Source organism: Coregonus clupeaformis, chromosome 13, assembly GCF_020615455.1.
Source record: "Coregonus clupeaformis isolate EN_2021a chromosome 13, ASM2061545v1, whole genome shotgun sequence".
NCBI lineage: Eukaryota > Metazoa > Chordata > Actinopteri > Salmoniformes > Salmonidae > Coregonus > Coregonus clupeaformis.
Genome location: NC_059204.1, coordinates 19,654,332 through 19,677,383, shown reverse-complemented (window position 1 = coordinate 19,677,383; position 23,052 = coordinate 19,654,332). Strand labels below are relative to the sequence as shown.

General features: G+C 45.1%; 1 protein-coding gene across 2 annotated transcripts in view; it reads left to right on the top strand.

Annotated features, from left to right (window-relative positions):
• LOC121579416 (delta-sarcoglycan) overlaps nucleotides 1–23,052 on the top strand; it is a 286,780-nt gene that overhangs the window by 175,211 nt on the left and 88,517 nt on the right. The window contains exon 1 of one of the 2 annotated variants that reach the window (XM_041893998.2): nucleotides 12,953–13,345. The exons of the other annotated variant lie outside the window; for it this stretch is intronic. The gene's annotated coding sequence lies outside the window, so the exon portion shown is untranslated. Of the gene's footprint in view, nucleotides 1–12,952; nucleotides 13,346–23,052 lie in introns of those variants that run through there. 2 annotated transcript variants of the gene reach the window in all.

Below are 23,052 nucleotides of genomic sequence, written 5' to 3'. Positions count from 1 at the left end.
GAGGACAGAGGAGCCTCTTAAAGAAGAAGTTACAGGTCTGTGAGAGCCAGAAATCTTGCTTGTTTGTAGGTGACCAAATACTTATTTTCCACCATAATTTGCAAATAAATTCATAAAAAATCCTACAATGGGATTTTCTGGATTTTTTTTTCTCAATTTTTCTGTCATAGTTGACGTGTACCTATGATGAAAATTACAGGCCTCTCTCATCTTTTTAAGTGGGAGAACTTGCACAATTGGTGGCTGACTAAATACTTTTTTTCCCCACTGTATATATATATATATATATATATATATATATTTTTTTTTATTATTTATTTATTTTTTTTTGGGGGGTAAGGTGGGGTAGAATGATTACTTTATCCTATCCCAGGTATTCCTTAAAGAGGTGGGGTTTCAAGTGTCTCCGGAAGGTGGTGAGTGACTCCGCTGTCCTGGCGTTGTGAGGGAGCTTGTTCCACCATTGGGGTGCCAGAGCAGCGAACAGTTTTGACTGGGCTGAGCGGGAACTGTGCTTCCGCAGAGGTAGGGGGGCCAGCAGGCCAGAGGTGGATGAACGCAATGCACTCGTTTTGGTGTAGGGACTGATCAGAGCCTGAAGGAACGGAGGTGCCGTTCTCCTCACAGCTCCGTAGGCAAGCACCATGGTCTTGTAGCAGATGCGAGCTTCAACTGGAAGCCAGTGGAGTGTGCGGAGGAGCGGGGTGACGTGAGAGAACTTGGGAAGGTTGAACACCAGACGGGCTGCGGCATTCTGGATGAGTTGTAGGGGTTTAATAGCACAGGCAGGGAGCCCAGCCAACAGCGAGTTGCAGTAATCCAGACGGGAGATGACAAGTGCCTGGATTAGGACCTGTGCCGCTTCCTGTGTAAGGCAGGGTCGTACTCTCCGAATGTTGTAGAGCATGAACCTACAGGATCGTGTCACCGCCTTGATGTTAGCGGAGAACGACAGGGTGTTGTCCAGGGTCACGCCAAGGCTCTTCGCACTCTGGGAGGAGGACACAACGGAGTTGTCAACCATGATGGCGAGGTCATGGAATGGGCAGTCCTTCCCCGGGAGGAAGAGCAGCTCCGTCTTGCCGAGGTTCAGCTTGAGGTGGTGATCCGTCATCCACACTGATATGTCTGCCAGACATGCAGAGATGCGATTCGCCACCTGGTTATCAGAAGGGGGAAAGGAGAAGATTAGTTGTGTGTCGTCTGCGTAGCAATGATAGGAGAGGCCATGTGAGGATATGACAGAGCCAAGTGACTTGGTGTATAGCGAGAATAGGAGAGGGCCTAGAACTGAGCCCTGGGGGACACCAGTGGTGAGAGCACATGGTGCGGAGACAGATTCTCGCCACGCCACTTGGTAGGAGCGACCGGTCAGGTAGGACGCAATCCAAGAGTGAGCCGTGCCGGAGATGAGGATCTGATTGTTCACACTATCAAAGGCAGCAGACAGGTCTAGAAGGACAAGAGCATAGGAGAGAGAGTTAGCTTTAGCAGTACGGAGAGCCTTTGTGACACAGAGAAGAGCAGTCTCAGTTGAATGACCAGTCTTGAAACCTGACTGGTTTGGATCAAGAAGGTCATTCTGAGAGAGATAGCAAGAGAGTTGGCTAAAGACGGTACACTCAAGAGTTTTGGAGAGAAAAGAAAGAACGGATACTGGTCTGTAGTTGTTGACATCAGAGGGATCAAGTGTTGGTTTTTTGAGAAGGGATGCAACTCTCGCTCTCTTGAAGACGGAATGGACATAGCCAGCAGTCAAGGATGAGTTGATGAGCGAGGTGAGGTAAGGGAGAAGGTCACCGGAGATGGTCTGGAGAAGAGAGGAGGGGATAGGGTCAAGCGGGCAGGTTGTTGGGCGGCCAGCCGTCACAAGTCGCAAGATTTCATCTGGAGAGAGAGGGGAGAAAGAAGTCAAAGCATAGGGTAGGGCAGTGTGAGCAGGACCAGCAGTGTCATTTGACTTAACAAACGAGGATCGGAAGTCGTCAACCTTCTTTTCAAAATGGTTGACGAAGTCATCCACAGAGAGGGAGGAGGGGGGAGGGGGAGGAGGATTCAGCAGGGAGAAGAAGGTGGCAAAGAGCTTCCTAGGGTTAGAGGCAGATGCTTGGAATTTAGAGTGGTAGAAAGCGGCTTTAGCAGCAGAAACAGATGAAGAAAATGTAGAGAGGAGGGAGTGAAAAGATGCCAGCTCCGCAGGGAATCTAGTATTCCTCCATTTCCGCTCGGCTGCCCGGAGCCCTGTTCTGTGAGCTCGCGATGAGTCGTCAAGCCACGGAGCAGGAGGGGAGGACCGAGCCGGCCGGGAGGATAGGGGACATACAGAGTCAAAGGATGCGGAAAGGGAGGAGAGGAGATTTGAGGAGGCAGAATCAGGAGATTGGAGGGAGAAGGATTGAGCAGAGGGAAGAGATGATAGGATGGAAGAGGAGAGAGTAGCGGGAGAGAGAGAGAGCGAAGGTTGCGACGGCGCATTACCATCTAAGTAGGGGCAGAGTGAGTAGTGTTGGAGGAGAGCGAGAGAGAAAAGGATACAAAGTAGTGGTCGGAGACATGGAGGGGAGTTGCAGTGAGATTAGTAGAAGAACAGCATCTAGTAAAGATGAGGTCAAGCGTATTGCCTGCCTTGTGAGTAGTGGGGGACAGTGAGAGGGTGAGGTCAAAAGAGGAGAGGAGTGGAAAGAAGGAGGCAGAGATAAATGAGTCAAAGGTAGACGTAGGGAGGTTGAAGTCACCCAGAACTGTGAGGGGTGAGCCATCCTCAGGAAAGGAACTTGTCAAGCTCATTGATGAACTCTCCAAGGGAACCTGGAGGGCGATAAATGACAAGGATGTTAAGCTTGAATGGGCTAGTGACTGTGACAGCATGGAATTCAAATGAGGAGATAGACAGATGGGTCAGGGGAAAAAGAGAGAATGTCCACTTGGGAGAGATGAGGATTCCTGTGCCACCACCCCGCTGACCAGATGCTCTCGGGGTATGCGAGAACACATGGTCAGACGAGGAGAGAGCAGTAGGAGTAGCAGTGTTTTCAGTGGTAATCCATGTTTCCGTCAGCGCCAAGGAGTTGAGGGACTGGAGGGTAGCATAGGCTGAGATGAACTCTGCCTTGTTGGCCGCAGAACGGCAGTTCCAGAGGCTGCCGGAGACCTGGAACTCCACGTGGGTGGTGCGTGCAGGGACCACCAGGTTAGAGAGGCAGCAGCCACGCGGTGTGAGGCGTTTGTATAGCCTGTGCGAAGAGGAGAGAACAGGGATAGACAGAGGCATAGTTGACAGGATACAGAAAATGGCTACAATAATGCAAAGGAGATCGGAATGAAATGAACTAAACTTCTGGGAAAGCGAGAGAGCGGAGCCTCCCTCACTTACGTTTCACTGAAACACCCAAATATAACTCTCCCAACTTCCACCTCAGAAACTATAATTGTTGTAAACTACAGCGGTTCAATGTTTTCTAGGAATATACTAACTTAGTTTATTCAGCTAGCTAACTTGGTACAGTATTCTTCCGTGAAAACCGTCCAGGGCACCTAGTCATATGACGCCACAGCCAACTAGCATGCTGGACTCCAACAACACGGTTTAGCACCAATGCTCGGCCACAACAAACCACCAGTGTGTCAACACGCCATGCAGATCATTCGTGTCCGTGTCTAACGTTGTAGGTTAGTCCCGACAGCTCCTGAATTCCTTCGAAATTCTAGGAACAATAAGGAGGCCTGCATCTTGTGATCATAGTGTTTGTGTAGGTATGTATGGCAGGACCAAATCAGCGAGATAGGTAGGATTAAGTCCATGTAATGCTTTGTAGGTTAGCAGAAAAACCTTGAAATCAGCCCTAGCCTTAACAGGAAGAAGAAAAAGAGACAAGAGGCTAGCTGGAGTAATATGATCATTATTTTAAAAAAAGATTAAGATTCTAGCGGCCGTATTTAGCACTAGCGTAAGTTTATTTAGTGCCTTATCCGGGTAGCCGGAGAGTACATAATTGCAGTAGTCTAATCTTGAAGTGACAAAAGCATGGATTAGCTTTCTGCATCATTTTTGGACAAAAGGTTTAGGATTTTTGCAATATTTTTTATATCTTTGATATCAGGGTCCAGAGTAACGCCGAGGTCCTTCACAGTTTTATTTGAGATGACTGTACAACCATCGAGATTCATTGTCAGATCTGACAGCAGATATTTTTGTTTCTTGGGACCTAGAACTAGCTTCTCTGTTTTGTCCTAGTTTAAAAGTAAAACATGTGCAGCCCTTCGTTGGAGGGCATTGGTCTTTGTGGTTGAATTTGTGTTTTAAATTCACTGCTTGACTGAGGGACCTTACAGATAATTGTATACAGTATGTGGGGTACAGAGATGAGGTAGTCACTCCAAAAAATTTACACTATTATTGCAGACATAGTCCATGCAACTTATTATGTGACTTCTTATGCACATTTTTACTCAAAGGGGTTGAATACTTATTGACTCAAGACATTTCAGCTTTTCATTTTTTTATTTAAAAAAAAAATATTTAAGAAAATGATAAATAAATCAAACATAATTCCACTTTCACATTATGGGGTATTGGGTGTAGGCCAGTGACCAAAAAGTCTAAATGTAATACATTTTAAATTCAGGCTGTAACACAGCAAAATTTGGAAAGATTCAAGGGGTGTGAACACTTTCTGAAGGCACTGTAGCATGCATATGTCGTCACAGGTCTGTGGAGATCTTCACAATTGCTGTAATACTCTGTGAAGAATCTCGAATGGCATTGATCACTTGCACCATGTACTTTTAATGTAATTTTAACTGCAATCCAGGTAATTTGGTTCTGCTATTAGATGAATTAATCTGTTGTATAAATAAACACAAAATCAGACATTGTTTTTCCATTGGAATTTGGTTGTGCTTTTAGATTGTTGAAAGCATAGTAATAACACATTGGAAATGTAACTAACTTTTGGCTGTCTTTTTGAGAGGGTGAATATAGGTTGTAATCTCATTGATCAACGTCTCAACCAAATATGACCCAATTATCCACGTTGAAATTATGTGGTGTGCCCAGTGTGTTAAAACAATTGTGATCGCTGTTTATCTCCTCACCGTATCCCTAAGACAAATCAAAACACTCTCAACCTTTTACTTGAAGGTTGTTGGTAGTGTGTGTGATTGTTTTTGTAGACATGGACAGAACCTTTTTGTTTGACCTGAGCTCTTCACATACATGGCATCACTGTGTGACCCCTTTCACACTCTCTCTCCCTACTGGGTTGAAGTGTGCTTTCACAACTCTAAAGTGCTTTTTACTTGGTTGTCGTTGCACTCTGTGTGGAGAGCCACCCGACAAGGTTCAGCTGCTGTAGCACAACTCCTTCTCCTTTCTCTCTCTATAATAGGCATAATATCAGTGGGCATAGTGTAGTGTTTACATCCCAGCCCCAAGACCTCCTCATTTGGCAACATTTATGTCCTGGTTCCTCTGTATAATTACCTATAGGAAGAGCATGATGGTGCAGAGGTTGATTTCACACGGCCAGGTTGTCAGGACCTCTCTCTGCCAAGCAGCTTTTAATGCCAAAGATGCTATTTGCTCACAGATCAATAAGGCCTTTCAAACATCATGTTCCGGGGCTCCTTCAGATGTCAGTGAGTGTGTGTGTGTGTGTGTGTGTGTGTGTGTGTGTGTGTGTGTGTGTGTGTGTGTGTGTGTGTGTGTGTGTGTAGTCTGTGTGCGCGTGTGTGTGCACATGCTCATGCGTGTGTTCTTGTCTGTATGTGTTTCTGTCTGTGAGTGTTCCTGTGTGCATGGGTGTGTTATCTGTATGTGTGTGTGCCTCTGCAGTACTCGGCTGCAATCTGTCTAACACCAGCAACAATCAAAATTCCAAAAAAGAAAGCACTCCCTTTCAGACTCACTGAACAGTTAAACAATTGTAACAGTGCCAAGGAACGTTTAACGCTTTCTTCACTAAACAGCAACTAAACATTTTTCATGCCCTTTTCCCTTCTATTCTCCTCCACTGCAGTGTTAGCTCCTCGGAACACTCCTGTCTCAGGCTGCCAAAGCCATCATCTACATCATTCCCTGCTCCAACGGAACACAATCAGTACATTTCTATGGAAAACGCCAAGACATAATGGGAGCAATATGTTTCTTTTTTCCCCTCTCTGCTGGCTGTGGGGAGAGAATGAAACATGAAGGCACAGGCCTGGAATGACAGATGCTAATTCCATTAGCGACTCCTGAGGAGCACTTTGGGGAGTCCTCCGCTGGATTGAAACAGGGTCATGAGGTGTAGGAGGCCTATCTGAGTAAGAACACATAGGGTGAGTTCCAGACCGACTAGGTGAAACGCATGCAGAGTTGGCCCTCCCTCGCATGCTGTCTGCCTCACCTTGGACCACTTTAGAGATACCAGTTTTTCTACAGTTAAAATATTACAGTAGCCACAAGGCTGTTGACAACCAAAGCAACCATTGCTGCAGTTGTTTAACATAGCAGTCAACCTATTTCCTGTAGTCTCAAAATTATTCAACATTTTGTTTCATGTAATAAAGTTTATTTTCGATTTATTCTTCAAATGGAGCACACTTTGTTAATAACATGTATTAAATCATATGAAATAATGTCTCACTAGAGCTGGGCGATTTGGACAAAATTCCATATTGCTATAAATTGACAAAAAATTTTGCGATAACGATAAGTCAGTGATAAAATATGCTTAATAATTTGGGGGGGAGGTGCTAGAGCTGGGCGATATGGACAAAACAAATGTAACTATTTTGCTCAGTAACAACAAATACAACAACACATTTTTTTATGGACAGTTACATTTACATTAGCGGGAGGGCTATACAGTGGGGAAAAAAGTATTTAGTCAGCCACCAATTGTGCAAGTTCTCCCACTTAAAAAGATGAGAGAGGCCTGTAATTTTCATCATAGGTACACGTCAACTATGACAGACAAATTGAGATTTTTTTTCTCCAGAAAATCACATTGTAGGATTTTTTATGAATTTATTTGCAAATTATGGTGGAAAATAAGTATTTGGTCACCTACAAACAAGCAAGATTTCTGGCTCTCACAGACCTGTAACTTCTTCTTTAAGAGGCTCCTCTGTCCTCCACTCGTTACCTGTATTAATGGCACCTGTTTGAACTTGTTATCAGTATAAAAGACACCTGTCCACAACCTCAAACAGTCACACTCCAAACTCCACTATGGCCAAGACCAAAGAGCTGTCAAAGGACACCAGAAACAAAATTGTAGACCTGCACCAGGCTGGGAAGACTGAATCTGCAATAGGTAAGCAGCTTGGTTTGAAGAAATCAACTGTGGGAGCAATTATTAGGAAATGGAAGACATACAAGACCACTGATAATCTCCCTCGATCTGGGGCTCCACGCAAGATCTCACCCCGTGGGGTCAAAATGATCACAAGAACGGTGAGCAAAAATCCCAGAACCACACGGGGGGACCTAGTGAATGACCTGCAGAGAGCTGGGACCAAAGTAACAAAGCCTACCATCAGTAACACACTACGCCGCCAGGGACTCAAATCCTGCAGTGCCCCTTGCTTAAGCCAGTACATGTCCAGGCCCGTCTGAAGTTTGCTAGAGTGCATTTGGATGATCCAGAAGAGGATTGGGAGAATGTCATATGGTCAGATGAAACCAAAATATTACTTTTTGGTAAAAACTCAACTCGTCGTGTTTGGAGGACAAAGAATGCTGAGTTGCATCCAAAGAACACCATACCTACTGTGAAGCATGGGGCTGTTTTTCTGCAAAGGGACCAGGACGACTGATCCGTGTAAAGGAAAGAATGAATGGGGCCATGTATCGTGAGATTTTGAGTGAAAACCTCCTTCCATCAGCAAGGGCATTGAAGATGAAACGTGGCTGGGTCATTCAGCATGACAATGATCCCAAACACACCGCCCGGGCAACGAAGGCGTGTCTTCGTAAGAAGCATTTCAAGGTCCTGGAGTGGCCTAGCCAGTCTCCAGATCTCAACCCCATAGAAAATCTTTGGAGGGAGTTGAAAGTCCGTGTTGCCCAGCGACAGCCCCAAAACATCACTGCTCTAGAGGAGATCTGCATGGAGGAATGGGCCAAAATACCAGCAACAGTGTGTGAAAACCTTGTGAAGACTTACAGAAAACGTTTGACCTGTGTCATTGCCAACAAAGGGTATATAACAAAGTATTGAGAAACTTTTGTTATTGACCAAATACTTATTTTCCACCATAATTTGCAAATAAATTCATTAAAAATCCTACAATTTTCTGGATTTTTTTCTCTCAATTTGTCTGTCATAGTTGACGTGTACCTATGATGAAAATTACAGGCCTCTCTCATCTTTTTAAGTGGGAGAACTTGCACAATTGGTGGCTGACTAAATACTTTTTTTCCCCACTGTGTATATAAAAACATCCAGTGCCAAGTAATACAACTGAGATGGAAGACTATGAATTAAAAAGTAAGCTATTTCATGTAACATACCCAGAAAATGCATGATTGATATTTTGATGTGCAACCTGTCAAAATAGGATCCAGAATTCGCTCTTCAGAGAATTTACCGACATCTTTGTGCATATTGGCCTATAGGCTTTATTATTTACCACCTGAGGAAGTGGGAACTCAAAACACTAAGCTAGATTGCTAACTCTAAATGTGATATTGTTGCTGGATGGCCATGTAGGCTAATTTAGTCATCTATCAGTAAATGTGAGCTAATGTCCTACAAAAACTTTCCAGCGCTAGGCCTAAGCTACTTGATGTACTTGTACTTGATGAAACTTCACTGCAATTGGCTCGCTCCGCTCGGCTCCTTCACGCGAGCGCATCAAAACCATACTAACTACAGCCTACTGTTCGCCTCGATCACACCTACAGCGTCATTGCATTTTGGTACACCAGAAGTACATTAATTTCCGATGGAAAGCTGTGTTTGCCTTGAAGCATTGCATTGCAAAGAAAGTTGCAGTGCGTTCTGTGTTGTGCATATTTTGGATTTATTGAACATATGCATCAAACTGTATGCTTAGACGGCTTGACAGAAATGGTAGCAGTAGTTGTATGTAGAACTTTTGTTGCACACAGATGATGCTGCATACCCTTTCACGCAATGACACTGTAGGTGTGATCGAGGAACTACTCCGGTTGTAAAGTGGTGCCATGACCTCAATATTAAGAGGTGAGAAATACATTATATGGGCCTACTCAAAGAAAGCTGTGACTCTCCTCTCTGTAACTAGAACAACAGTAGTACTTTGAAAACTGTATGTTTCACGTAATTGCATTTTGAGTAAAGCTCATATGCTTGTGCTTTTCAGAATGCATCTCTCCCACCTCCGTGCACACAGTGCGGAGAGGGAGTGAGAGTCGGCAGCCGACAGCAAAGCAGGGACAGGCAGATACTTTCATAGCAGGAATCAGCATAATGCATAGGCTATTACTGTTGAGTCAGGCTATTACAGTGCTGACCAAATAATGGTTTTAGAACAATCTACAGGAACAGTGTGTAGCAAAATCACCGAAAATTACAGACGTAAGCAAAATGCTTCAGTAAGAGGAAGGCAGTGTCGTTGTCGGTAATTTTCAGCTTATTATCCCAGTTATATGACTCACCCACATAAGTTTACCTGGATGCACATGTATCAGCTTTGAAAAATGGTTTTCATTGTTTAGGCTAATGGCTTCTAGCACCTGAACACATGGTACTTGGTAAAAGCCTGCAATACAGACCTCCCATGTAGATGGCGATAATAATATAACTCTCAGTGTTCATTGAGCAACTTTGCTGCGTGCGCTAGGCGGTGGAGACCAAATTCAGCGCTGCGCAATTTGTGGCTATTTCGCCAATGCAGGCGGTGACTCTACTTCCGTCTGCAGCGTCATTTTCCCTGACCGCTGGGACACCTTTTTTGGCTATGAACCCAGCATGAATCAGCAGAGTACGCCCATTGGTTGTTGTGTCGCCTCACCTTATCTAAGGAACGCACCTAAACACAGTGAAGCAGGATGTGACGTCCCTCTGGTGTTACCACTCCATGTCAAAGTTTCCAATATAAAAATATCTAGAATCAGCTTCAACTTAGCCATCCATGCCTTAACCATTGTAGAAGTAAAACACAAAACTGACCTTAGATCAGTATCTGGTAGCAACGCCATGTGACTGGTGTTACTGCTCTGGGTAGGTCTTGTTAGTGTGCACTGATTTAGCAGCAGAAATATGTTTGTCTTTTTTATGACAATGATGGGAAGATCTGCCTGAGAGGTCAAATATTATTTATTTTAATTTGCCTAGGTGTCAAAGCTGTGGAGCCTGAAAGTGTTGCAAATGAAACACAGCTCAGATGGTTGATGAGACGCCAGGAGAATAGCTTAAATACTGGCATGTGGAAAATCTACCAGACATCTATTCAATACTTTCTATTCTGGACACAATACATAATTGATTTGCTGATAATGCCCAGGAAGCATATTTTCAACACTGTGTTGTGTTATCTCTTATTGTCTGTTATTGTATTGTCGAACCGGTTGGGTAGTTCCTCTAAAGGTACACTTGTTCTCGTACAGGGATAATGTAAACTCCATTATCACCATTCACTGAGTGTTTCTGCTTAGACTGCACATTTAAAAGCAGGGGCTAATGTGTCACATTGAAATTGCACGTGGTATAAAGTCACTTTTTCCTGGGCACCACACAATGGGCAGAGAAGTTAGAAAGAGTGACAGTGCAGGAATCCTCTTACATGCTTTGCATAGGCTGCCGTGAGTGACAGACTCAATGATTCTCAGTGATTCCAGCACTTTCTCAGTGATTTCAATGCCTCCATTTTCAGTGATGGAAAAATGCATATATCCTGTGAAAGAGCAGTAGAGTTCAATGAGAACAGGGAAAATATCTCACCGTTTAAGAAGTGTCAGGCTGTAAAGAAGTGATTCCAACTATATTTAAGTTTCATAGACTCAGTTGCTATGTAGGACTTTTCCCAGCAATTCCTTTGCATAAAGTGAGTGTGCTGTCATTAAAACACAAACTTACCCTGACACATATTCCTATGAATACCCAATTGTGAGTACTTACTTTGTTACTTCTTGTAACCGCATCCTCCCACAATTCTCTTGAAAAACCTTACAGGTATTTTGCTCAATCAAAAGAATGAGCACTTCATTTATCAATTCCAAATCTAAGTGGAGTAATTGTTTTGGTACAAAGTCACCTCCGAAGATAGCCCCAGGTGAGAAGTGGTCAAGTTGTGAGAGTCTGTCTATCAGAGCCTGGTCTATTTGTGGACCACTCAAAAGAGGTGACTTTCAATCCCCAGTAATTACTCCAGTAAATGAATCAAACGCTGTGAGTGACCATAACCAATAGCAGAGCCAGAGGGCCTGCAGGACAAGTGTTGAGGAAACCTAGCTAGTTAACTTAACTAGCTAGCTTAGTTAGCTTAGCTGGCTAGCCTAGATGGTTAACTAGCTAGTTTAGCTATAAATAGGAAGATTGGCTGGAATGCAATAATAGTCGGTCACTTGATTGTAATAGTCAGCTAATCTTTTGACATGTTCTGTTCGTTTAATACAGTAGCTCTATGATCAGACAATAATCTATCCTTTCAATATTGTTATTAAGTGACCCATAATATCATCTTTGATGACTTGTAAAATCTTACTCATAATGGTGTTACAGATAATCAGGGAATTACAGGGCTATATTTCAGAAGTAGAGCAGGTGTTTGGAAGGGAGAGAGAGCAGTGAATGTTGTTGGTGGAAGAATGAAGAGTCGTATATTCATTCATGATGACATCTGTGTCACAATCCATATTTACCAAGGCTGCCTGTGTTTGGACCAGCTCTAAATCCTGTTGATGGAATATCACTCTAATTGGTCGTTTTCAAACCCATATCAGAATAAAAAATTAGCCCTGGAAGGATTCACAGCCAATTCTAGCAGGATATTCATATAACAGGTTGGGGAATTGTCTCAGAGATGAAATTCACACAACAACACAACAAAGCCAGGAGTAAGCCAAAGCTTTTTCCCTCCTGAAATCCACACATGCTCTTGTTTTGGTGTTCTATCTCTTCTACATTTAGAAAAAAAGGGTTCCAAAAGGGTTATTTGACTGTCTCCATAGGATAACCCTTTTTGGTTCCAGGTAGAACCCTTTTTGGTTCCATGTAACCCAAACGCATACTACCTGGAACCAAAAGTGTTCTTCAAAGGATTCTCCTATGGGGACAGCCAAATAACCCTTTTAGGTTCTAGATGGCACCTATTTTATTAAGATTGTGTCCCTCTTCACAGCTGCTTCTTGGAATCTTTAAATATTTATTTTAAACAGCAAAGATATCTCCCCAGATGTATTAAAACAGTAGGCTACATCTCCATATGCAAGTCGAGAAGCTCAGGAGCATTGTCTCTCGTGCCGCAGGCCTATAAGGGATTTCCCTTTATTGATAAAAAATAATCAACCCAAGCAGCTGAAGCTCCACACCACCAACAACAACAACACCATGCATTCCCTGGTGTCCGTGGGCCGTCTTCACTGACCACTTATTAAGATGCTGGATGGGCCGTGCCTGTTAAACAATGATTACTATTATTCATCAGCTCTGACCACGCTGTTGCTGTGGCTGGGAGGGGGAGTAAAAGAAAGTGCTGTGTAGGAAAACCTTTGTGGTTATTTCCTCCCTCGCTGGACGGACTGGCCGGCCACAACATATTAAGTGGAGGAGGGGAATGTTTTTTTTTCTTCTCTTTTTCCAGTCCTTCCTTTCTTTCAGAGATACAACCCCCCCCACACACACACACACACATATAGACACACACACACACACATAGACACACACACACACATCGTCAGACAGCCCTGCCTATAACTTCCCACGTGTCTGGGCTTCTAAATCTGGCTGGCGACCAAAAGGCTGTAACTCAGCACTAGCAGCCTTAACAGGGTGGTGCAGAATCTCCAGTCCCCACCAGTAGCAGAGCGGAGTAGAGTAGCCTCCAATGTAAACTAACGTAGCAGGCGTAAAAAGAGCCTCCAACGAGATGGCTGGTATAACAGTGTGTGCGTAGTGTCCAGGAAATACCTCACGACTTGGGCAGGGACTTGGCAGGGGAGTGTGTTATTGAAGAAACGGTCTAGGGGGCTGCCTGGAGTCTGTCAGAGGAGGCCTCCTGCAACTTTTTAAGAGGAGCTCAATCTCCTTTTATCTGCCTGACACACCCTGACTTAGTGAGAGCTCACTGAGAGCCCTGAGAGAGAGAGAGAGAGAGAGAGAGAGAGAGAGAGAGAGAGAGAGAGAGAGAGGAGAAGGAGAGCAAGACAGGGGGAGAGGTAAGTTTTGATTTCGCTCAGTTCATGTCCTTTGTTTTAGGGGGACTTTTAAGTTTGCTACATATAACTGTTGACTGGTGGGAGGGGGAGTAGGCGTTGAGAAGCCTGTTCTTTATTTAAAACACTATTGCCTCATTATTCTGAAGAAACTAAACACATTTTGCCGTTATCTTTTGAAAATTGTATTTTTAGTTTAGTCTCAGTAGCTCTCTGTTTGTTTTTGCTTTAGGTTTTTCCCGATGCTCACAAAAGTTTATTTTAGAACCGCTGTTTACGGAGACCTCTGGACTGAGGCTGGAAATTATTTTATTGCCAGGAGAAGTTACGGAGGTGGAAAGCCACAACTATTTAATAAAAAAATGAATTGCAAAAAGATTTTCAAGGGTGTTGATCTGTAACATGGCTGCTAGGGAGTGAACGCTGGGGCTGACCGGCCCACTTCCCCATATCAGTCCTGTCGGCATCACATTTGGTTTCAATTACTTTGCCCCTCTGGGATACGTGTTGCTATAAATAAGTAACAACGCACTTACTGTGGAAAGAGTTCAGGCAGCAGCAGCCTTACTGTTGTGGGGGCCTACTGAGAGGAGTTACATACATTATACTTTGACTAGTTTCAGCAGGGTAGGAGGGGGTTGTGGCTACTGGTATGTCTATGTATAGCCTATGTGTATGGGCAGGGTTGGGAGGGGCGGTCTTTGGCAAAAACCCTTCCCCAAAAAAGTGTTATGAACAACAGCTGCTGTGTGTCCATGGGGACAGAACTAAACCCTGATATAGCAGTAAGGATCCAAGCAGGTGTTGAGTGTTTATTTGTGTTGTTGATATTTGCTGTGACCACGTGAGTCATAAGCAGAGGGGCCGGTGTTAGGAATCCAAAAGGAGGCAAGATATGTAGATATTTTCTCAGAGAGGGAAAAACACAGTAAACTGAGATGACAGAGATGGGGACATTTGTGTTATTCATTCTGTATAAAGCTACTGTATAAAATCACCCACAGATTCCTACTAGACGCACTCACACAATATGTCACTCACTTTCTCTTTGAATGTCCATATACATGTGAACACCTATTTTCCTCACATGTACAGTACTGTCATGTACTGTATGTACATTCACACATGCACAGTATTTCCTTCATGTGCAGTCTCAGCTGTGCATTGCAAACTCTGTTGTGCATTTTACTGTGCATTCTTGCATTTCTGTGTGCAAACAAGCCAAAAAGGTGTCCATTCCTCTGCATCACATGTGAATGGAAGTCCTATGAGATTCAACAGCTCCTTTGCAGTCTGCCACAGAGATGGAGTTTACTGAAGATGTCTGAGTTTTTCTCACAAGGATCTGTGCTGAGGCTCAGTATGTTACACAGACACACTTCAAAAGGAGAGCTCCTTCTCATCTGCTTAACATCTAGATCGACTGTGCACTGATGTTTTCTCTGCTCACTGGAAACCAGAGCGCGAGAGACGGGAGACAAGAGAGAAAGAGGAAAGAGAGAGGGAAAAGTGAGAGAGAGATTGAGAGGGAGAGGAGAGAGAGAGGCAGAGTAACGCTGAGTGATAATGTGCGGACTAGGATTTTGAATAGTAGCCACTTGGTCAGTGGTGTAGTGTTATTGTTTTTAGGTGAGGCAGTGCAATAAAATAATAATGATGTCCTAATTTCTTCAATCAATGTTTGTACCGACAGATGTAGCCTATTGAATATCATTATAGAAAATACATAAAATGCATCCTCCAATTGCAACGTCTGCCTATGCCCACACATATTATCTCAAGAAAATTGTCTATTTTAAATACCCTCAAACACCAAGTTAGGCATAGGCTACCTCATTTCAAAATAGGCCATCGTCACTGTCAATCATCAATGATAATTATTCACGCTTTACCGGTGAAACGTCCAAACTGCATCTCCATGCCAATCATTTTATTGATCTCAATCAGTTTCATGGGAATATGCATTTACATCTTCATGAATTACTGTTTCATGAGTGAATTAGAGCAGATGGTGTTAACAAACTATTGGCCTTTCTTGTATTTTGTTTCAATCAAAGCATACAGTATATCCTGCCTAGTGGCACGCTCTGTTGAGTTTTGGCGCAGGATAATTTTTTGGGGACTATTCAGCTTCAGCTAACCATCCTAAAATCTCATTAGAGATGAGGTGTTTTTGTTGTAACAGTAACGTTATAGGCCTACCATGCTATTGTATTACACTACCAGTCAAAGGTTTGGACACACCTACTCATTCAAGGGTTTTTCTTTAATTTTACTATTTTCTACATTGTAGAATAATAGTGAAGACATCAAAACTATGACATAACACTTATGGAATCATGTAGTAACCAAATAAGTATTAAACAAATCAAAAAATATATTTGAGATATGAGATTCTTCAAAGTAGCCACCCTTTGCCTTGATGACAGCTTTGCACACTCTTGGCATTCTCTCAACCAGCTTCATGAGGAATGCTTTTCCAACAGTCTTGAAGGAGTTCCCACATATGCTGAGCACTTGTTGGCTGCTTTTCCTTCACTCTGCGGTCCAACTCATCCCAAACCATCTCAATTGGGTTGAGGTCGGGTGATTGTGGAGGCCAGGTCATCTGATGCAGCACTCCATCAATCTCCTTCTTGGTCAAATAGCCCTTACACAGCCTGGAGGTGTGTTGGGTCATTGTCCTGTTGAAAAACAAATGATAGTCCCACTAGGCCTCCTGTAGCTCAGTTGGTAGTGCATGGCGCTTGCAACGCCTGGGTTGTGGGTTTGATTCCCACGGGGGGCCACTATGAAAAATGTATGCACTTACTAACTGTAAGTTGCTCTGGATAAGAGTGTCTGCTAAATGACTAAAATATAAATAAATCACAGACAGTGTCACCAGCAAAGCACCCCCACACCTCCTCCTTCACGATGGGAACCACACATGTGGAGATCATCCATTCACCTACTCTGTGTCTCACAAAGACATGGCGGTTGGAACCAAAAATCTCAAATTTGGACTCAAAGGACAGATTTCCACCGGTCGAATGTCCATTGCTTGTGTTTCTTGGCCCAAGCAAGTCTCTTCTTCTTATTGGTGTCCTTTAGAAGTGGTTTCTTTGCAGCAATTTGACCATGAAGGCCTGATTCACGCAGTCTCCTCTGAACAGTTGACGTTGAGATGTGTATGTTACTTGAACTCTGTGAAGCATCTATTTGGGCTGCAATCTGAGGTGCAGTTAACTCTACTGAACTTATCCTCTGCAGCAGAGGTAACTATGGGTCTTCCTTTCCTGTGGCAGTCCTCATGAGAGCCAGTTTCATCATAGCGCTTGATGGTTTTTGCGACTGCACACATGTTACGTATTGACTGACCTTCATGTCTTAGAGTAATGATGGACTGCCATTTCTCTTTGCTTATTTGAGCTGTTCTTGCCATAATATGGACTTGGTCTTTTACTAAATAGGGCTATCTTCTGTATACCACCCCTACCTTGTCACAACACAACTGATTGGCTCAAACGCATTAAGAAGGAAATAAATTCCAAATTAACTTTTAAGAAGGCACACATGTTAATTGAAATGCATTCCAGGTGACTACCTCATGAAGCTGGAGAATGCCAAGAGTGTGCAAAGCTGTCATCAAGGGAAAGGGTGGCTACTTTGAAGAATCTCAAATGTAAAATATATTTTGATTTGTTTAAAACTTTTTTGGTTACTACATGATTCCATATGTGTTATTTCATAGTTTTGATGTTTTCGACAATGTAAAAAATAATAAAAAATAAAGAAAACCCCTTGAATGAGTAGGTGCGTCCAAACGTTCTAATCACTGAGCCGACTAGGTGAAAAATCTATCGATGTGCCCTTGAGCAAGGCACTTAACCCTAATTGCTCCTGTAAGTTGCTCTGGGTAAGAGACAAGAGTGCTAAATGACTAATATGTGAACTATCAATTCATATAATTGTGGAGTTTTATGAACATCAAGGCAGACTGTAGTATTCTTTTTCAACATTCAGATTGGCCAGTGGTCAAGCCTCCGAGGGGCCTCTGCACACGTAGCCTATATAGTTCTTCATCATTCTCACAACCGGCAGAGAGAAGACAGGGAAGAAACCACCATTTAACTACCTCTAGGCTGCTATACAGATTATTTGGTTTGTCATTCTATCGTTTTTCATGGAATTTCTGTGGTATTTAAATAGAATTTATTTAGAATTTATCAAATACATTTTCCAGAAATAGCTTTACCAGCTCCGTGTTTTCTCAAATTGAAAAAAGTGAGGGAGCGCCGCTCCTCCGTGCTACGGCAGCACTACAGCCCTGCTCTTGATTGCTTCCCTGTCAAGTTTGGCATCTTGCTACAAAAGTAGTTCCTGTGAAAATGGCTCTCAACTACCCTCTTTTTGAACTATATTGTTGTTGTCGATGTTCACACGCCAGTGTCTTGGGAGACGTTGAAAAATAGAAATTTTGTGAGATCTTGTATTCTTCTTTTCCTTTTTGCTTAGTTCTGGCAGTTTGATGAGCAACATACAGTATGTCCTGTGTCATGTATAAATCTTCCCAGCGTGAAATAGTTCCCAATCTGATTGTGTTCTGATTGTGACGTCATGCTGTAAAATTTCTCCCAGTGTGAAAATGTTCCCAGTTCAATAATTGCACTGTCACGGTTTCGGCCGAGGCTGCCTCTCTTCCTTGTTCGGGCAGGCTTCGGCGTTCGTTGTCTCCGGAATACTAGCTGCCACCGTTGTATGTTTCATGTTCGTTTGCTTTTGTCTGTTTGTTGTGACACCTGTTCTCGTTTAGCGTAATTAGTGTCCTATAAGTTTCTCGTTGTGTTTGTCTAGTGTTGTGTGTTATTGATTTAGGTCTGTCGTGTGTTGGGCTTGTATGTTGCTATTTCGCTCGGTTGAGCTTCCCTCCACTGCGTTGGAGCGTTTATCGCACCTGTTTAGTGCGCCTTTTGTTTTGTTCGCCTTCGTGCGTAATTTCGCCTTCAGGCAAGTCTGTTCGTATTTTTCCTTGTTGGAAATTTACTAAAGTCTTTTGGACTATACTTCGGTGTCCTGCGTTTGATTCCACCACTACACCCACCTACAGCATTCGTGACATGCACGCACATCTCTTTATGTGGATGGCTGAGCTCGTGCGGATGTTTATCTCTCACCCTCCCTCAACCTCGAAAAACTGTTCTGTGGGCATGCACATATGCTTCACACATCTGCCAATCAATGGTGGCCAGGAGTATTGACTCTGACCAATCAGAAGCTTTTTGAGGCATGAGGTCAGCTTATAAATACCCGGACTCGCGCGTCAAAGTTCTGAGGGTTGATGTGAGGAGAGATGTTTTGCAATTGCAAAGACTTGGGCGCTACGTTTTCGATTGACAATGTATATATTTGTTTGTTAGTTGGTTATTTAGTTAGTTAGTTAGCTATACAAACAAGTTAAAACTGCACACCTCTGAGAACAAGCCATCTCGACCAGTTTACAGCTAATTATGTCGGTTAGCTAGCTAAATCAAGGGCGAGGGGGTGTGAGAGAAACATCCACACAAGCTCAGCCATCCACACAGACGCGCGTGCAATTATTGACTGGGAACATTTTCAAGCTGTGAAAATGTTTACAACATGACGTCACAATCACAACAAAATCAGAACAATTGGCAACTATTTCACGCTGGGAAGACTTTTACATGACATCCTGACTTGAAATTCTGTGAGCATCTCCTCCATGGTTGCGCTGATGATTTTTTCTGGTATCTCTCCAGATCATTAGGCCTTCATTAGGGTGCACAAACTCACTGTAAAATATCATTGGGGAGCAGCAGTCAAATCCAATGGTCCTGAAGAGTCACTCACCCCTCTTGGCATGGGCTCCAACAAATTAAATGTCATGGTTTTATGATGAAGGCATTAATTGTGTCATATTGATCACTTCCTTCAATATTACTGTCACGATCGCTGACTGAAGCGGACCAAGGCGCAGCGTGATAAGCGTACATTCTTTATTAGTGTACACACGAACAAAACAACAAACGAAACGATACGTGAAGTCCTAGGTTATACACAAAACCTTATGGAACAAGATCCCACAAACTAACATGCCACAAGGCTGCCTAAGTATGGTCCCAAATCAGAGACAACGAGCTACAGCTGTCTCTGATTGGGAACCACCCTGGCCAACATAGAAACTAAACGATCTAGAACAAAAACCAATGAAAACTAAACATAGAAAATCCACACCCTGGCTCAACAATTAAGAGTCCCCAGAGCCAGGGCGTGACAGTACCCACCCCCTGCGACCGCGCCACACCAACACAACAGGGTAGGGGCCGGGTGGGCATTCCGCCTCGGAGGCGGATCCGGCTCCGGGCGTGACCACCACTCTCTCTCTACCCCCCCGTAGCGCCCCTGGTCTGGTCTGGCCCCGCTGGCCGGAGCTGGACTGGACACCGCTGGAGCGGATTGCTCTGGCTCCGGTGTGGAGCAGCTGACCGGTGCCGGACCAGGCACCGGTGGAACAGGCACGGACCGTGCCGGACTGACGACGCGCACCACTGGCTTGGTGCGGGGAGCAGGAACGGGCCGGACCGGGCTGACGACGCACACCACTGGCTTGGTGCGGGGAGCAGGAACGGGCCGGACCGGGCTGACGACGTGCACCACTGGCTTGGTGCGGGGAGCAGGAACGGACCGGACCGGGCTGGCGACGCGCACCACTGGCTTGGTGCGAGGGGCAGGAACGGGCCGGACCGGGCTGACGACGCGCACCATTGGCTTGGTGCGGGGAGCAGGAACAGGCCGGACCGGGCTGGCGACGCACACCACTGGCTTGGTGCGAGGGGCAGGAACAGGCCGGACCGGGCTGACGACGCGCACCACAGGCTTGGTGCGAGGGACAGGAACAGGCCGGACCGGGCTGGCGACGCTCACCACAGGCTTGGTGCGGGGAGCAGGAACAGGCAGGACCGGGCTGGCGACGCGCACCACAGGCTTGGTGCGGGGAGCAGGAACAGGCCGGACCGGGCTGGCGACGCGCACCACAGGCTTGGTGCGAGGGTCAGGAACAGGCCGGACCGGGCTGGCGACGCGCACCACAGGCTTGGTGCGGGGAGCAGGAACAGGCCGGACCGGGCTGGCGACGCGCACCACAGGCTTGGTGCGGGGAGCAGGAACAGGCGGGACCGGGCTGACGACGCGCACCACAGGCTTGGTGCGAGGGACAGGAAATGCCGGGCTGGACTGTGGAGACGGACTGGAGGTCTGGAGCGGAGAGCTGACACAACCCGTCCTGGCTGAATGCCTATTTCCACACAATCTTTGTGAGGCATCAGCACAGGACGTTCAGGGCTGTGCACTCGTACTGGCACTACAGCACGTGGCACTGGCGCAGGATATCCGGGACCGAGGAGGGGTACTGGAGGCCACGAGCGTTGAGCCGGCACACTCCATCCTGGCTGCATGCCCACCTTAGCACGACACGTGCGTGGTGCTAGCACAGGACATACAGGACTGTGCCGGAACACTCGCGGCACAGTACGTGGCTCCGCATAACACGGAACCTGCCCAGTCTCACGCTGCCTAGCCTGAGTACGGGGAGTTGGCTCTGCTCTACCTCCAGGCTCCGCCAACCACCCTTCCAGCCACCCAAACCTGGTGGCCTCCTCTCCTAGTCCGCCGATTCGTCCTGTAGCTGCCTCCAGCAGCCCCGTCGTCCACGCCGTGTGCCCCCCACCCAAACATTTCTTGGGGTTGCCTCTCGCGTGTCCGTCGTCGGCACGGCTGGCGCCGTTTCTCCTCTCCTGCCTGGGCATTTACTTTTGCCCATGGCCCTCTGCCCGCGAATATGTCCTCCCAAGACCACCATTCGCCCACCTGGGACATCGCCAACTTCTCCTCCTGGGCACGCTGCTTGGTCCTCTGGTGGTGGGATCTTCTGTCACGATCGCTGACTGAAGCGGACCAAGGCGCAGCGTGATAAGCGTACATTCTTTATTAGTGTACACACGAACAAAACAACAAACGAAACGATACGTGAAGTCCTAGGTTATACACAAAACCTTACGGAACAAGATCCCACAAACTAACATGCCACAAGGCTGCCTAAGTATGGTCCCCAATCAGAGACAACGAGCTACAGCTGTCTCTGATTGGGAACCACCCTGGCCAACATAGAAACTAAACGATCTAGAACAAAAACCAATGAAAACTAAACATAGAAAATCCACACCCTGGCTCAACAATTAAGAGTCCCCAGAGCCAGGGCGTGACAATTACTTCCTTCATCCCCTAACTACAACAGGTCACCTCATGCCTTTTAAATAAACCTCCCTGCACAGGCTCCATTTTGTAATTTTAAACAATCAATGCACAGTTTTCCTGAATTCTGTGCTGTCTTCAAAGCAATGCAAAATACTATTGAGGCTCATTCAGATCACTTGAGGTAGAGTACAGTCCTTTTCCTCATATAACACCAAAGCTGCCAGAGGTATTTCTCTCTGTAAGTGTATGGATACTCAGTAGAGTTGCATGTGTTGTCTATGGCCCCTCTCAGTCCCTCTCCTGGCCTGAGTATGGGGCAAACAGGGTCAACTCTGGCTTCTCTCTCTGTGTCTACTTTACTCTGCAAAGTCCTGTTAGAGAGCAGAATGACTGATTGGTACTAAAGGTAATGGTATTACTGTGTAGAAACTGTCTCCAGTGCAGGATGGTACTGTGCATACTAAAGAGCTGTAGGTGAAGGATAAGGTAGAGGGAAAACCACCATACCCTTATCAAATAACGGTTTCATGTTCCACAAGACATACAGTGAGGGAAAAAAGTATTTGATCCCTGCAGATTTTGTACGTTTGCCCACTGACAAAGAAATTATCAGTCTATAATTTTAATGGTAGGTTTATTTGAACAGTGAGAGACAGAATATCAACAACAAAATCCAGAAAAACGCATGTCAAAAATGTTATAAATTGATTTGCATTTTAATTAGGGAAATAAGTATTTGACCCCCTCTCAATCAGAAAGATTTCTGGCTCCCAGGTGTCTTTTATACAGGTAACGAGCTGAGATTAGGAGCACACTCTAAAAGGGAGTGCTCCTAATCTCAGTTTGTTACCTGTATAAAAGACACCTGTCCACAGAAGCAATCAATCAATCAGATTCCAAACTCTCCACCATGGCCAAGACCAAATAGCTCTCCAAGGATGTCAGGGACAAGATTGTAGACCTATACAAGGCTGGAATGGGCTACAAGACCATCGCCAAGCAATTTGGGGAGAAGGTGACAACAGTTGGTGCGATTATTCGCAAATGGAAGAAACACAAAAGACCTGTCAATCTCCCTCGGCCTGGGGCTCCATGCAAGATCTCACCTCGTGCAGTTGCAATGATCATGAGAACGATGAGGAATCAGCCCAGAACTACACGGGAGGATCTTGTCAATGATCACAAGGCAGCTGGGACCATAGTCACCAAGAAAACAATCGGTAACACACTACGCCGTGAAGGACTGAAATCCTGCAGCGCCCGCAAGGTCCCCCTGCTCAAGAAAGCACATATACAGGGTCGTCTGAAGTTTGCCAATGAACATCTGAATGATTCAGAGGAGAACTAGGTGAAAGTGTTGTGGTCAGATGAGACCAAAATCAAGTTATTTGGCATCAACTCAACTCACCGTGTTTGGAGGAGGAGGAATGCTGCCTATGACCCCAAGAACACCATCC